At 29.2% G+C, this 15,635-nt stretch overlaps 1 non-coding gene across 1 annotated transcript; it reads right to left on the minus strand.

The window, feature by feature from the left end:
- Positions 1 to 8,851: 8,851 nt before the first annotated feature.
- On the minus strand, positions 8,852 to 14,782 carry LOC110666088 (uncharacterized). The gene is made up of 4 exons (XR_009147034.1): positions 14,588 to 14,782; positions 14,388 to 14,483; positions 11,803 to 12,647; positions 8,852 to 11,411 (listed from the first exon to the last, which is right to left on the minus strand). It is a non-coding gene; the product is annotated as an uncharacterized LOC110666088 (transcript).
- Between the last annotated feature and the right edge of the window lie 853 nt (positions 14,783 to 15,635).

Below are 15,635 nucleotides of genomic sequence, written 5' to 3' on the forward strand. Positions count from 1 at the left end.
GGTCTTGTTTGGATGTGCCTTGTAATTAAATATTATATGTTTATGCACTCTACTATTTCACATATATGCCCCTTCTGTTCTTGGATATTAATGAATTGCCCTTTCTCAAAATTTATTTAATTTTCTTTAGAATCAATTCAAGATTTAAATTTTCAAAATTGCTGTAAAGTGTGATGGCCAAAAGATGGAGAAAAAGGGAAAAATAAAAAGACCTCACCTACTTTTCCCTCCTAATTCTATAAAGTTCAATAATAAATTAAAATGATAACAAATAGTCATTTTATTAAAATTAATTATTCTAAAGTGGTCAATAATTAAGTACAGATGTATACATATGTCTCCTTGCATTAAATTAAACTTAATATTTATTATTGATTTAACTTATTAAAAAGGATCAAATCCAACATTTAACAAGTTTTAAATTATTTTATTTATTCTTAATTACTAAATTCAACATAATTACATATGATTCAATTTTTAATTAATTAATTTTAATTAATCAAGTTCATTTCCAAAGATAAGAATGTTAAGGTGGATAAGTGGCCATATTAAATTAGATAAAGTCCGTAATGAGAGTATCAGAGAAAAGGTAGGAATTGTGCCAATTGAAGATAAGTTGAAATAAGAGAAATTAAGGTGGTTTGGTCATGTGAAGCATAGACATACGGAGGCTCCAGTTAGATAAGTAGAGCACATTAGGTTAGAGGATAGAAAGAAAAAAAAGGGTAGACCTAAATTGACTTGGAGGAGAGTAGTACAACATGACCTAGAAACATTACACATTTCTGAGGATTTAACCCAAAATCATTTAAAGTGGAGAAAATGAATCCATATAGCCGACCCCAAATTTTTTGGATAAAGGTTGAGTTGAGTTAAGCCGACCCCAAAATATACAATTTAATTTATTTTTTTAATGAGTTGAGCTCGAATTTAATTTTCACATTGATTTAATTAGAGAGTAAATTTGTGTTTATTAAAGGTCGCGCAATCTATAGGCTCATTGAACATATTGCTCAATTCATTAAAGCTCGTGCAATCTATAGGCTCATTGAATGTAGTTGTGAATAAGCTCATTAAACAAGCATGTAAAGTAACTCATTTATTAGTTCCTTTACAAGCTCATTAACTTAGCACATTATATTGAAATTTAAATTATTTATGTTAATTATTATATTTTATAATGTTATAAATAAATTAATTTTATTTATTATCATTCTATGAAATAATATATTTATAATTATTATATAAAATTACAATATAATTAAATTATTAAAATATAGTTATAAAATGAAAAGTATAATTAAATGGAACCATTTTTTAATTTAATGGCATTATTATATGATTTATTGAATCTATCATTAAATGAGTTTTAAATAATAATTAATAAAAATATAATTTTTAATAATTTAATTAATTAAGCTTAATTTATCGAGCTTTTAATAAATAAATTAAATGTAAATTAAACTAATGAGCTTAACAATCGAAATAAAAAATAAATTAAACTTTCAAAATTAATAAATAATTTAGTTGCGAGTTGAAATCGAGTTTAATTAGAGCTTAATAAAATCTAAATGAATTAAGATTGAAATTTAAATTTAAATTAAATTCAAATTTGAATTGAAACTCAATAAAAATTTAAGGGGCAAAATTAATTGCTAAATTTCTGCGAATGGTAATTTAGTTCCGAAAATGCCATCAGCATCCTCTAAAAATCACAAAAAGGCTAGAAGGGAATCTTGGGGAGAGAGCATTGTAGTTACGAAAAGACCCTCAACTGTCACGGGTGAGCATTGATCAGAATCCTTCTCGAAAAGAGCCCAACAATCATACAAAAATTCTCCTTTTTCACGTGCACTACTCCAAAAAGCCAAGGGACGATATTTCATGCAAACTCCAGGGTTACATTTGTCATTTCAATTTACGCTACGTTGAATCGCTGATTCCTTACATATGATGAATTGGTGATTGATGAGTGATTAATTTGTCTTTTTAGTTTTTACTGAGTATTTTCGGATAATTTTTATTTTTTATATTTATTTTCAATTTATATTTACTCTTTCTATTTATTTTTAATATTTTCACCATTTCTTTTATAAATATTTAAAAATATTTCAAATAAATTAAATATATAAAGAAATATTTATAGCTATTTTTTTATTTAATTAAATAATATATTAATAATTATTTTCTTTTCGAGAAATAATTTAACTGTCTCGTGGCTTATGATTATGCAAGCGTGTTGAATATTGAGTATATTATTTAAATTATGCTTTGATTTTTGAAATTAAATGACCGTGAGAATTAACTTTATTGTACTAGCTTCGATAATATTATAAATAATAAATAATTAAAAATAAGCAAATCAAAATTGAATACATTGTTTATTTAAAAAAAAAGGCTTAAAATTAAATATAAGAGTTTTAAAAAAAATAAAAGATTGATAAAATAAAGATAAAAAACTCTAGAACCTTATTGTGTTGAAGATCTTTCACGTTGTAACATATTTGATTGCAAATTTTGGAAGACACCCATATTTTGCAGTAATTAGTAATTACTGTTACCAAATTTTTTCTTTCAGATAATCATATAATAAATTATTAAATATTTAATTATTAATTATTTTAGATCATAAATTAATTAAATTAATAAAATAAAATTAATTAAATTAATTTAATAAATAATTAATTTAATTAATTTTAAATTTAAAAATAATTAATAAATAAATTAATAATTTTTAATGTAAACAATAATAATTATACTTACGAGTGTAAAAGCCTAGTGATTAATAAATGTTGAGACAAATGATCAGAATGTTTATAATTATGAGTAGTGTGATCATGGCATTGATATTATTAAAAAAAATTATCTGAATTTAAAATTTTGAGATAGAAAGAGGGTAGGGTTTCATTTTTAATATATTGAGTGAGGTTTTCACATACAGAAGATTGCAGAAATCGAGTGAATTGTGAAGGGCATAGGTGAAAAATCCTGATAGGAATCGCAGAATGTGTACGTAATTAGTATAATATCTGCATGGTGATGGGACATTTGCAAATTGAAACTCCAAATCATTTCACCAACTCCTTTTGCTTCCTTCTTCGATGAGTTAAAAAAGTATATATAATATTTATTATTTTTATTTAATTTATTATAAATATTGAAAATTAAATTTAAAATAATTTAGATATTACTCTTATAAAATTTATTAACGAGATTCAATACGATTTCTTTGATTATATGTCACTGTTTCCATTAAGTTAATAAACTCCATTTAATTATACAATTTAGATAAGGATTACGTAGCCTTAATTGAAAATTTTAATTAATGGGGTTTATGATGAAGCCATGAACTCTATTTAAATTGAGTAGGTGGATTTCTAGGAATATTTTAGCTAGGCTTATATAGTAATGAGAAGGACAAAAATAATAAGAGACAGAATCAAATGGCTAACTGGACCCATAGGCAACATGCCCAAAATTATTATGCCACTTGCTGCCACTTAAATTCTTCGATTAATTTAAAATGTCACGATTTTAAGCACAATTTAATATTATTGAAGTAAAATTTATTAATAAATCATTAAATTATTATTAAATTGATATTTAACTAAACACCATTAATCAATCTCACAGTTTCGTAACTTCAAAACATGGTTTCAACAACCAGTTAATTAATTTTCTCGCAACCTCACAAAACATCAGCTTTTGTTGCTGTTGTTTTCCATGATTAATTTCTTAATTACATACTCATATTTGTTTATAGAACATGTGTTATATATATATATAGATGGATTGAGACAGGTGATGAATCCTGCCGGATCAATTTCAATATATATATATAATGTCATCTGTATTGCAAGTTGTTCTTGTGATGGGTTATCTTCAAATTTATGATCAATTTTGGCTAATGATATATCCAATTAAACGTTAAAGAGTTAATTAAACAATTCATTTTTTTAGTAATCAACCACTAATAAGCCAACTTTCAAATATATATATAATAATTTTCGTAATTAATGATTGTGAGTGTGATGTGCTCTCTTTACCTAGCTCTCTAGTCTAAACTTTAAAGGAAATGTTTTCTGCTGTTTGAAATATATTTTTCTTTTGGTGTCTTGTTCTTCTCTTTTCAGATTTTTTCCCTCGGAATGTTTCTTCAAATCTAGTGTTATAACAAGCACGCAAATTTAAAACATATACACAATTGTATAATCACACAGTATAAAAAAGGAAAAAAAGAATAATACAGAATTTACGTGATTCGATCATAAAATCTACATCCACAAGTAAGACGAGAGAAAAAGTTTCACTATAATAAAAAGAAGCAAGATACAATCACCCGAAACTTTCAAACCCTAGTTTCAATGCATTTCCCGAATATCTCATAAATCTATAGCAAAGAGTAGAATATCACAAATCTCTGCAAATGACAGAATATCAGTGATGGGCTACGAGCCCAGACTTATCGGCTCGTGCCCTTCCCAACTACTACAGACCTTACTCTTTTATTTCAATTGGGCAATAACACAAGTTTCAGATTGAATCACAATTTTAATCCATAAAAACATATCTAAAATTCAAGCCATAATTTATATATCTCATTCTCATACTAAGTTTTTCCTGTATCTAATATTAACAAATCATCTGCTTATAAAAATGGAAAACAGAAGTAAAATAACGTTTTTATTTGGCTTCAAAATGGTCAAATTTGGTCTTCGAGTATTGGCTAGTTACATGCAGGCATGGTATTTTTGTTCCTATATATTAATTAATTTGAAAAGTGAAATATTATAAGTGGTTGGATATTAGCTTCATACAGGTATGCCCATTGCTCACCAACCAAATGGTCCATGAAAATGAAAACTACATCTAACTAATTGAATTTATAATGCTACAACTATATATAAGCTAAAGATAAGTATCAAAAGGGAACCAACAAGGAGACATAAGCTGGAATAATCAAAACAATCAAGATAATTTCAATCACGTATGCCTAATTAATTGCATTATTATCTGTTATCCCTCGTTAGTTTATTAGATTTAGGTAAATCTTTTCTTCTCGAATTACCTTTTAAATTAAAATTATACTCGATTCATTTTCTCTACAAAGTTTACCTTACTCTCTATTCATACTTGAGTGTAGACGAATCTCCTCTCTTTAAACTAATTTTTAGAGTGAAATTAGGTTCGATCTTTTTTTTTTTTACATTATTTTAAACTTATTCAATTAAAATTAATTAGATTGTTAATTCATCTTTCTTCTTCTTTAAAAATATAAAAAATAAAAAATTTTAAATTCAAATCTTCTCATTTATTTATTTTGAGATTTATTATTTGTATAATAACAAAAAGAAATATCTCTTATTTTATAACTAGTAAATTATTATTTTGATATTAAATTTTTTTACTATATAATTTATTGATTATTATTTAATTATATTAATTATTTTGTCACTACATATAGCTGATCAATTATTGAACCCTTTAAAAAAGGATTAGGGCTAGAGGCAATATATTGGAATGATTAATTAGGAGAAAAACAAAGGCCGTGCATATATATATATATAGAGAGAGAGAGAGAGAGTGAAGCATTGTGTGATGACACATAGGCATATATAATTAAAGATCTTTCAACAATGAAAGTCTAATTTTTCTCCTATAATCATGTCTCATATTGAACTCTAGCTATATACTTACCCATTCATAAGGCCAAAATAAGAATTTTAAAATACAATTACTGTATATATAATGATTTAATTACAATTATTCATTATAGTGAATCTTACATAAATCCATCATAATCGATCAATTATATATATAATAGTTACATAAAAATAATTTCTCGATAATAAGAAAAAACAAGGAGCAAAATTATTTAGTACCTTTTAATAAAGATTCCAACTATATATTAATCATTAGAATGTATCCTTACATATTTTATTTAATTATTTTTGTAATGTGTAACAACAATATCCTTGTCATTGTAATAAATAGTTTAATGTTATTTCAATTAATGAATTTTAATTTAGTAATATTATAATTATATATTTGTAAAACTATGAAATTTTGAATTTAAATCTAAATAATTGATAGACTAGCACTTCAAAATACACCCCTCATCTAAATATGAATTTACTTAATGCTTATATAAAGGCTCAAACCTCTATAGTCAGGTATGTTATTCTCTCTAGTAAGTTATTATCAATTTCAGTTCTAATTATTGATTTAAGCATTGAAGGAGTTGTCAATATAACTTACTTGGTGTTTTATCTCTTGTGTTACAAGTCCATACCTGTAGAAAGACATAAAAAAATAAAAAAATCCCATGGAAAAAGCTTTGAAAATAGATTAATTATCATAAATTCAAATTGTATAATGAAAAGGCAATAATTATTGGGATATAGTAATTAACATTTTGATATTCAGCCAGAAGAATACTATGAGGACTAAATTATTAGTTATAATAATAGGATTAACTAGCAATTAACTTCCTAATTAGAAGTTGAAGGAAACTTTAGCTTTTACCCATGAGCTCTTTTGGCCTCTATAATTGCCTCTAATCAAATAGTGAAAAGTCACTTTTTTTTTTTCTTAACCCAAATGCTAGATTCTGTTTTCCATCAAAGGGATATGAAAAAAGTTTCAATAAATCATGGATTTAAAACTAAAGCTATTTGCTTTAAAACATCAATCAATATCACAATTAATTAATTGTCAACTATCATGAGTTTAACCAAACTACACCAAAGTAGTAGGTCCAATTAATTAATTTTTTCAAACCATCAATAATGCTTTTCTTAAACCATTGGATTAATTAGTTTTCAATTAATCGATCTAATCTTTTTACTATATGCTAACATTTGATTATTAATTGATTACATCTTGAATAAGAAGGTAATAAAGTATAATTACAAGAAAAATATTAGCATAAATTGCAATTAATATATTTGAACCGTTGATTTATATGAATAATATAATAAAATACACATAAGTAATTATTGGGATGTGTATATATATATATATATATATTTTAATACTAAATCAACTTAATTAGATCAGCAAAAATATGAATTTGCTTAATTTAATTTAATCTAATAATTAAAGGTATATTATTTATAAGAGAGAATTAAATTTGAATTCTTAATCTTCTAATTTTTAATTAACAAAAGAAGTATATATATATATATATATATATATATATACATATTCATGAAAAGAGAATAACATTGCAGTAATTATTGATTAGCAAGTTTATTGTGTTATGATTAGAGAGAGGCATGGGCCCCATGATTGAAGTTTGGTTGATGGAGGCAAAGACAGTTGTAATCACTTGAGTAAAAAGAAAGTTCACAAACCTTTTTAATTAGCTCATTGAAATTTCCTGGAAATGTAGAAATTTTGTCACCTTGGGAAAAAGTTAGATTTGCTCTGGATTTTGAATTTGATGTGAAACAAACCATGAAAATGAAATCTCTATACATTTTTGTCTCCCAAAATTGTTCAAATTTTGGGTTACAAAGAAAAAAAAAATTATATCATTTGCCTATCAGGTGTAAACATATGGTTACTTATCCAAATTTTGTAGGGTCATTTTTCTCTTTTTCTTTTTTCAAATTAAAGAAGGTAGGAAACTTAATGTCAGCTAGAGATCAATCTTTAATCACTCATTTTAATGGTTTAGCTCATAAATCGATCAAATTTACTTATAAGTAAAAAATTATAAGTAAATTTGTGTTTAATATAATTTATAAGTTAAAAAAATTATTTAAAATAAATCAAAAGTTATAAGTAAGAAACTTTTATTTTTTTATTTAAAATAATTATTCAATTTAATAAAAAGTTATATTATCTTAATAATTTTTAAAAATAACAATACTATTCTCATTTTAATAATTAAAACGCTTAATGATATATCATTTTTTATTATTTTGATAAACTAATTTTTTTAAGTACCTTTTAATTAAATATTTAAATTATTTAAAAATTAATTTTAAATAATTTTATTAAATAATTAATAATTTACTTTTAAATTAACTTATAAGTTTAAAAATATATTTTAAATTAAAAATTAAGTAATAAAATCAAATATCCTCTAAATATCTTATAAATATAATTTTAATTAATTTTTTCAAAATGAACAGTTCTTTAACTATTATTATTATTATTATTTAACAGTTGATCACTTATTGCTGATAATTTATTATAATTATTAAATTAAATATGCCTTAAATGAAGATAAAATAGTTTTTTTTAATGGTCATTTTCCTCCAAAAAGATTTATATTTTTGTATAGGAGAATAAAAGAAAATTATTTAAATTTATATAAAAGAAAAATAGAAAGTTTTATGTCCAATCAGTAATTGATGGAGAGAAAAGAAGAAGCCAAAAATAATCATTGGTATCATAGAAAAATTGAAGAAATGGGTCTTCAGTCTCTGCAACCGACTTTAATGACTTTTTCTTTTCAAAAAAAACCAGCAGCCCAAGTACATAATAGTATGGTTGATTCCTTCCTCTGAAACATCCCATTTTTCAAATTTGAGGGAATATTAAATGATTTACTAAATCAGTACCTATATATTTAATTCTTGGACATTGCAATCCTAATCAAAGAAAAATAAAGAAGAGAGAAAAAAAACTCTCTTAGGCTACAGTAATATGACTTACTGTTGTTGTGGGTATTCTCAAATCAGCTTTTGCGCATCGATGTAGAAATACATGTGGGTGGTCTAGCCAGCTGCAGTTGCTAATGCAACTTCCAGAACCTGTGGCCTGGGACAGCGAATGAGATACAACAGTGAGAACTTATGGAAATCTGGAGTTTCTGTTATCAGGACATATAATCTTCTGCTATTTGAAAATATGATGGAGATTTAATTCACATATAATATTCTGGGTTCACCTTCTGCTTCCAATCCCAGATGCACCAATATATTGCAACAAGCATTGTTTCCATTATCACCCAAAAATAAAAAGGGAAGAACACTGAGGCAAAATGCAAATGACTTGATGGCATACCAGTACAATTTCTAGTAAAATGTTATGTGCATTGTAAGGTGGTACACTGAGACCAGTATATTATATAGTGTTGTAAGGATTGGGCCTGTAGGTAAACTGTATATGTCGAAGTAGAGGTACTCCCACTTCTATGCTTGCTTGGTGAAAGCATACCAAAGAGGACCAAAGTAGACAGCATATACAGTTTAGAGGTAATATAGCAAGGAGTCTCTCCACAGATATCAGCTACTTCTGGCAATTAACAACCGAGGATCTGATTTCAAGTCAAAATAACAAATAGCAGCTCACTAAGCTGTCCTCAAACTTCCAGATGTAGTAGCTTTGGACATCCTATTAACTAGTCAGCACTTTTCTTCACTTCTATCAGGAGTCTTTTGGACAAAATCTTTTTTGTTAAAGGCCTCACTGTCATTCCCATCCTTTGCATTCACAATGCCAGAGCCAACATTACCACGACTTGGTGTTACTTTGGCCTTGCTGTGAACCCTATGGGATGAACTGGAAAATGAGATTTCCTGTGCGTGAACTTTTGAGGTTTTTTGCCTCTTCACACTCAAGAATCCACATTCAAGAGCTTCCAATGCCCTGGTGGTCAAAGGTCGGTTTCTTGTGCTTTGTCTTCTGGGGTTCAAACTAGGCTGCTTTATTGCAGGACCATCATCAACAGACGCACTCAATGCCCCAGGATCAGTCTTGTCTGAATTGGACAGAAAGCATTGATGATCGGCATTAGCTCCCGGACTGCTTTCTACGTTCATCAATGCTGGTTCATCATTTTCACAATCCAATGAAAATTGAGGCAGGTTCAGGTCAATCAAAGATGGGGTTTGAAGTTTAACATTTTCCCCATGCGATGTTTCCGCACCAAAACAAGTTGCACCCACCAAACCTCCAGTGTTCTCTTCTAGACTGCCTTCAGCTAAGGAAATGTTTGATGATAACTTCTGAGGAGGATTAACTTGAAAGGTATTACTGCCCCCCTCTGGAGATTTCAAAGCAAAGTAAGACCCTTCTTGTTTGGATCCCAGGCTAACAGAGAAATTCTCAATAACATGACTTAACTCTGTATTACAGCAAGCAGTTAATCTCCGTCGTTTGACTACAGAAACTAAATTATTTGAATGACCAGATTTTGGTCTTCGACTGAATTTCTGCTTAATAGTCCTTGTTGGCTGATTTTTATTTGACACATTGTTATTACCTTGGAGGCTTTCGACAAATTTGTTCCTGATTTCTCTATTGAGTGCCTTCTGTTCTGATCCACTGCTATCAATTACATCCTTATTGTGGCTGCATTTTTTGCCATTCTTTTCCTCACGTGACAGCATTTTGGTTGCATCTCGCACATGCCCATCCAGCGAATCCTCAGAGGAATCACTTTCTTTTTTCCTCGAGGATTTGGTTATTTCAGAAGTAACTATAATGTCAACTGGTGAATATCTCAATTCTCTCACCTTTGATGATTTCCCTGCATGTATCAAACTCGTATCCACAATTGTGAACTTTGCATGGTTTGAGCCCCAACCATCAAATCCTTTTTCACAGCATTTAACATTACTGACATTCTTTCCACCATCCAGTGACATGTCAACAGCCTCTGTCTCATTGTCATTCAGTGACTTCTCCGAAAACATCATTTCGATGCTACTTGAAAGTTTTGTCAGTAAGGATTTAACATTCAAATCATCTGGTGTATATCTCATTTCTCTCATCCTGGATAATTTTCTTTCATCAACCAAACCAGAATCAACAACAGTGAACTTCACAAGATTCAGATTGTAATTAGAAACTCGTGGTTTAAGGTAACGAAAGGATTGGCGAATGGATGCATCATTGTGGCCCAATGGAACTCCTGCAACCCACCTGTTCTCTTCATTGCAGCTGCTGCCTCTAGCTTCTTCAGTTTCAAGCTCAATAAGTTTTGGTTCGGATGCCACTTTGCTCAAAACATCACTAACAGAATCAAAGTAGTGGTTACCTTTCACAAGTTTCCTTTTTGAGAACTTCTTAACACCAGGAATGAGAAACACTATAGGATGGTTGGAACCCATACAACCCTGATTGTTTGGTTGCTCAGAGTGCCACCCTCTTGCTAGCAAACGGGGCCAAACAGCTTCCCAGAATATATCGTTACAACGGGCTTTGCTCAAACGGAAGCCCCCAGTCAACAGCTTGATTATGTCACTGGAAGTCAAAGAGGAGCAAGCTTTGCCAATTGGGCAAATAGATAACAAAGGATTGCTTCTTGCAGGTTCCATGGCAAGACTTGTTAGATCTTCCTTTCCCTTACCGATTCCAATAGCATCTACAAGAGCTTTAATGCCAGCAATGGCCTTTAAATTGGATACATAATCTTCTAGAGAAAATTTCCCCTCTGAAAATGCCATAGAGACCTGATATCACAAGTAAAATGAGGTGAGACAATAATTTTCAGTCAAACACTGACAACTACATTTAGCAGCATGCCCACAAAGCTTATATTTAGTAACTAGAAAGAATTCTATCCATTAGAAAGATTTCAATATTTTTATGTCCTCCAATCTGACATTGACAATGGCAGTTGTTAACTTGTTACATAAAGGTTCTTAGAAGTTGATACAGCAGTAGCAGTTATACAAGAGGATTCTTGAGCATGAATTATGCAGTCCTTTAGTTTTTAAGAACTTGGGTCTAAAAGGAAGGAGAATCCATATTTGAAGAACTAAGCCATAAATTGTTAGAGAGGGAACCAGAAGGAACTAAGCCATAAATTGATATTTATCATAGCAATGAAATTTGGAGAACCTCTAGAAAATCATTTTGAGAATGCACAGGGACATGAGGATGCAAACGAGAGAGCAGCTCCTGTTGTCTCCACCCCGTAAAAATTTTCTGTCCATAGATGCATTTCTTTCGTTTTGTCTTCTGGCAATCTGACCATCTGCGATATCCATCAGACCTGTAAAATTCTCCATAGTAGAAGGACAATATTTCCCCATATCTTTGTTTTCCATGAATCTCTCTATCTGAACAAAATTTTTACCAAATACATATAAACCAAGAATAAAACTATCAACATCGACATCACTCCAAGGATGATTTAATGAACCAGGAACAGGATCAGAATTGTTGCTTTTCTGCAGCAAAGATAAGTTAGCTTCTCCTGCCTCCATGGGCCCAAGAGTTACTGGTTTTGGTTCATTTCCATCGTCCAATCCAAGATCTGTTGGTTCTGCATTTTGTTTTGAACCTTTCTTCTCCAGAATATTATTCTTTCCAGTCGTTCTTGATTTGCTTGACCATGTCCCTTGGATTGAATCATCAGGATTGCTCATTGTGCACCCTTCATTTCTGTCATTTGTTGTGTCATGAATCCAAGTAATTGGGATAGGTAAACCTATTAGAAAGGAATGAGAACCATCAACTGTGACTTTTGAATCAAAAGGGTCCAGTGAAAGCTGAAAATGGTGAGATTCTGATATCATGGGAGGAATTTCTGCCTGATACTCATTGCCAACTCGGGGATTCACTTGTGGATCTCCGGATATGCCACTTATCTCAGGAGAGCTTGGAGGAATTAACTGCTGAAAAGATGATTCTTCAATAGAATTGCCATCATTATTCATGGCAATTGGCTCTATCTGAAACACCTGTATACAATAAGAATCATGAGAATAATAAACTCAAAATGACAGTTAGGAAAGGATACCATATAATGGATAAAACATGCGGTCAGGTGTATTTTCACCAGATGTCTTGTGACTTGAGCACACAAATCCAAAATTTATGACCAATATGCAAACAAACAGACTACATAAATGGGATGTTCCATGCATTTTATTTCCCAATCTTTAAAGATGAGATAATCTGTCATATAAAATCAGTCATCCATTTGTCTCAAATGTTGACCACCAAGCATTAGTGGCTTTCCAATCTGGGGAACTCTGTTTAGGCTAAAAAGGACACCCCAGCACCTCAGTCCATAGAGATGCTCTGCAAGGTTTTGATTTTATGAAATTTCATTGCCCTTGCTCTGCAAGCAGAAAGTTTATCACATTTTTAAAGCATTTGTTGAGGGCTAGCAGTTGGTGTTTAACAGGATGGCATCTATAAATTGGTCATTGTCTGTAAGGAAAAATTTGAACCATTCAAAGGAGATTATTTGCTTAACCTACCATTAATGATGATAGAATTAAGCCACTGCCTAATGAAAAAACTGGATTTGAACTGTGCCTGCTTTTATATTGCATGGTTTAAGTAGTAGCATTCAAGCATCAAGGAATTGGAATGAAACAATTTGTCAAAAATCATGTTAAATTTCATAGAGAAGAGTCTCATGTACAAAGATGGAAAAATTCCTTGTTTTGGAAATTAATGTGTGTGTGTGTGTGTGTGTATCATGCAATGAAACACAGAGATGAAATGCAAGAGTTGCTGAGAGTATTAGAGGATGCATATACAACAATGCCAAGACAAACATTTAAACAGAGTGAGTCTGCATGCAAATCTGTAGGCACAGAAAATAAGCTCATATCGTATGGGCTACAAATTTCTTTCAAGCATAACAAACCATCAGAAATATCATAATTTTTATCTCCAGATTTTATGTTTGAACTAGTACAATTCAGAAAAATAGAAGGGAAGTCCTTGAGAAATCAAGCATAAATAAATAGGTAAATATCAAAAGGAATACAGATTCTTAATTAACCAGAAAATCCAACATTATGAATGAAAACCTAATAGGAAATTACTGCTTTCCAGGCAAATTAGAGGATTAATAAATCATTAGCCACTCATATTGTAAAAAAACAACAGTCATCACCCAAAAAAATCAGTAAACAAAATTGTTAGAAAGAAGCATAATGGTCATTCTCTTCTCTCACAGGGCTAGGCATGCTCGATCAATTTACTCAAGCATCCAAAACAGACATTAGCATACTTGTTCAGCCAACAAAACCCATACACCAAATATGTTAAACATTGACAAGTCCTAGAGGTTCGAGGACACCAACCCAGATCAAATTAACATGCTGCAGATGCATTTTCATCAAAGACTCAACACAAATAACCATGTCCAAAACAAAAAGAATCAGCAAAAACACTAGAGAAAATAGAAATTAAAGATCCAATGAAACCACGCAAGCAGTGTACCATTATAATTTATAAAGAATAAAGTACAGCACGCAAGCAACCGAACTAATAATGTTAAAACCAAGCATTGATAAGTTAAAGTCTTTACAAAAGATTAATGTGATCCCACAAACAATTAACTTGTTTCAATACAAGACAACCATATAAATAACAAGAACAGCAGACAAATATACACCGCATTAAAAAGAAGAAGTTTATGAAAGAAAGCAACACTGAATATAGATTGACTGATCACTAACCTCCATGGAAGACCTGGAGTATGAAATCCAACGTGAAATCCCCAGCCTGGGCAAACGGGTTTTCATGTTATGCTCTAATTCACATCTACTATTAAACTATGAAGTAATAAAAAAGAAAGAAACACCAAAACCATAATATATAACAAAAGAACGGAGTACCAAAGATTCAAACAAAGATAAAGATGGGAAAAAGAAGTTACCTTGTTTAAGGCAGCTTCAGTTTCAGGGGTGTTTGCAGAGACAATTCAGGGGGGTTATAGAAAGAATAAGCAAAGCGAAGTCCTATTACAATATGGAGAGATAAGAGGGCTCGAGAGGAGGTGGAAAATGTTCAAGTGTTGTGTACTTAAGAAATTTATGCAGAAGGGGAAAGAAACGTATAAAATATTTCGACACTTGCGAAATTCTTTAAGAGGCAAAACTTGAGTTGATTATAAATGGATTTGTGGTATTATTCTTTTTTAATGTAATAATGAATAATCATTTATAAATAAATTTAGAGCATAATCCTTCTCAATTCTTCTTTTTTTAGTTGAGTAATTCACATTTTCAGTTTAATTTAGTGATTGTGAAATTATATAAAAAAATTTGTGAGATTTTAAATTTTATATTTTAGTGGAAGCAAAATAAAAGAAAAAGTTTTGATCATTTAATTCATAACATAAAATTTTTAATTGTTTTAAATTTTAAAAATTTAATAATCAATTTAAAAATTCAAAACTTTAAGGGCATATTTAGTTTAAAAATTATAATTAAATAATTATTAAAAATTGATCACAAAAATGGGTTTAGTGAGCAAAGATTTAATTCTGGAACACTGTATCTCAAATTTGAATTTCAATGACTGATATTAGAGTTGCTCATGAGTGAGCAATATATAAGCTCTATTATAAATCTTCATTGATCTATAAACTCTCCTAGATGGGAAACTCCTCTCCACTCAGTAGCGAATTTAGAAAAAAAAAATTTTTTTGGATTAATATATAAATAAATTATATAATATATTTAATGCATTTAAAAATAATATACTTAATACTCATATAAAAATAATTTAATCTTAAATTAAAGAAGATAAAATTCATAATTTATTTATAAATATAATTTTTCATTAAAAAAAAGAATTTAATATTTAAATTTATGAGAAATTAATTTAAATAAATATATAAATATATAATAATTTAAGAAAAAAAATTCAATTGGCTTTTTTCTTGAATTGCATCGGCTTCTGTCTCTACTCCAAAGTTTTTT

The sequence above is a fragment of the Hevea brasiliensis genome, unplaced genomic scaffold (genome assembly GCF_030052815.1).
Source record: "Hevea brasiliensis isolate MT/VB/25A 57/8 unplaced genomic scaffold, ASM3005281v1 Scaf7, whole genome shotgun sequence".
NCBI lineage: Eukaryota > Viridiplantae > Streptophyta > Magnoliopsida > Malpighiales > Euphorbiaceae > Hevea > Hevea brasiliensis.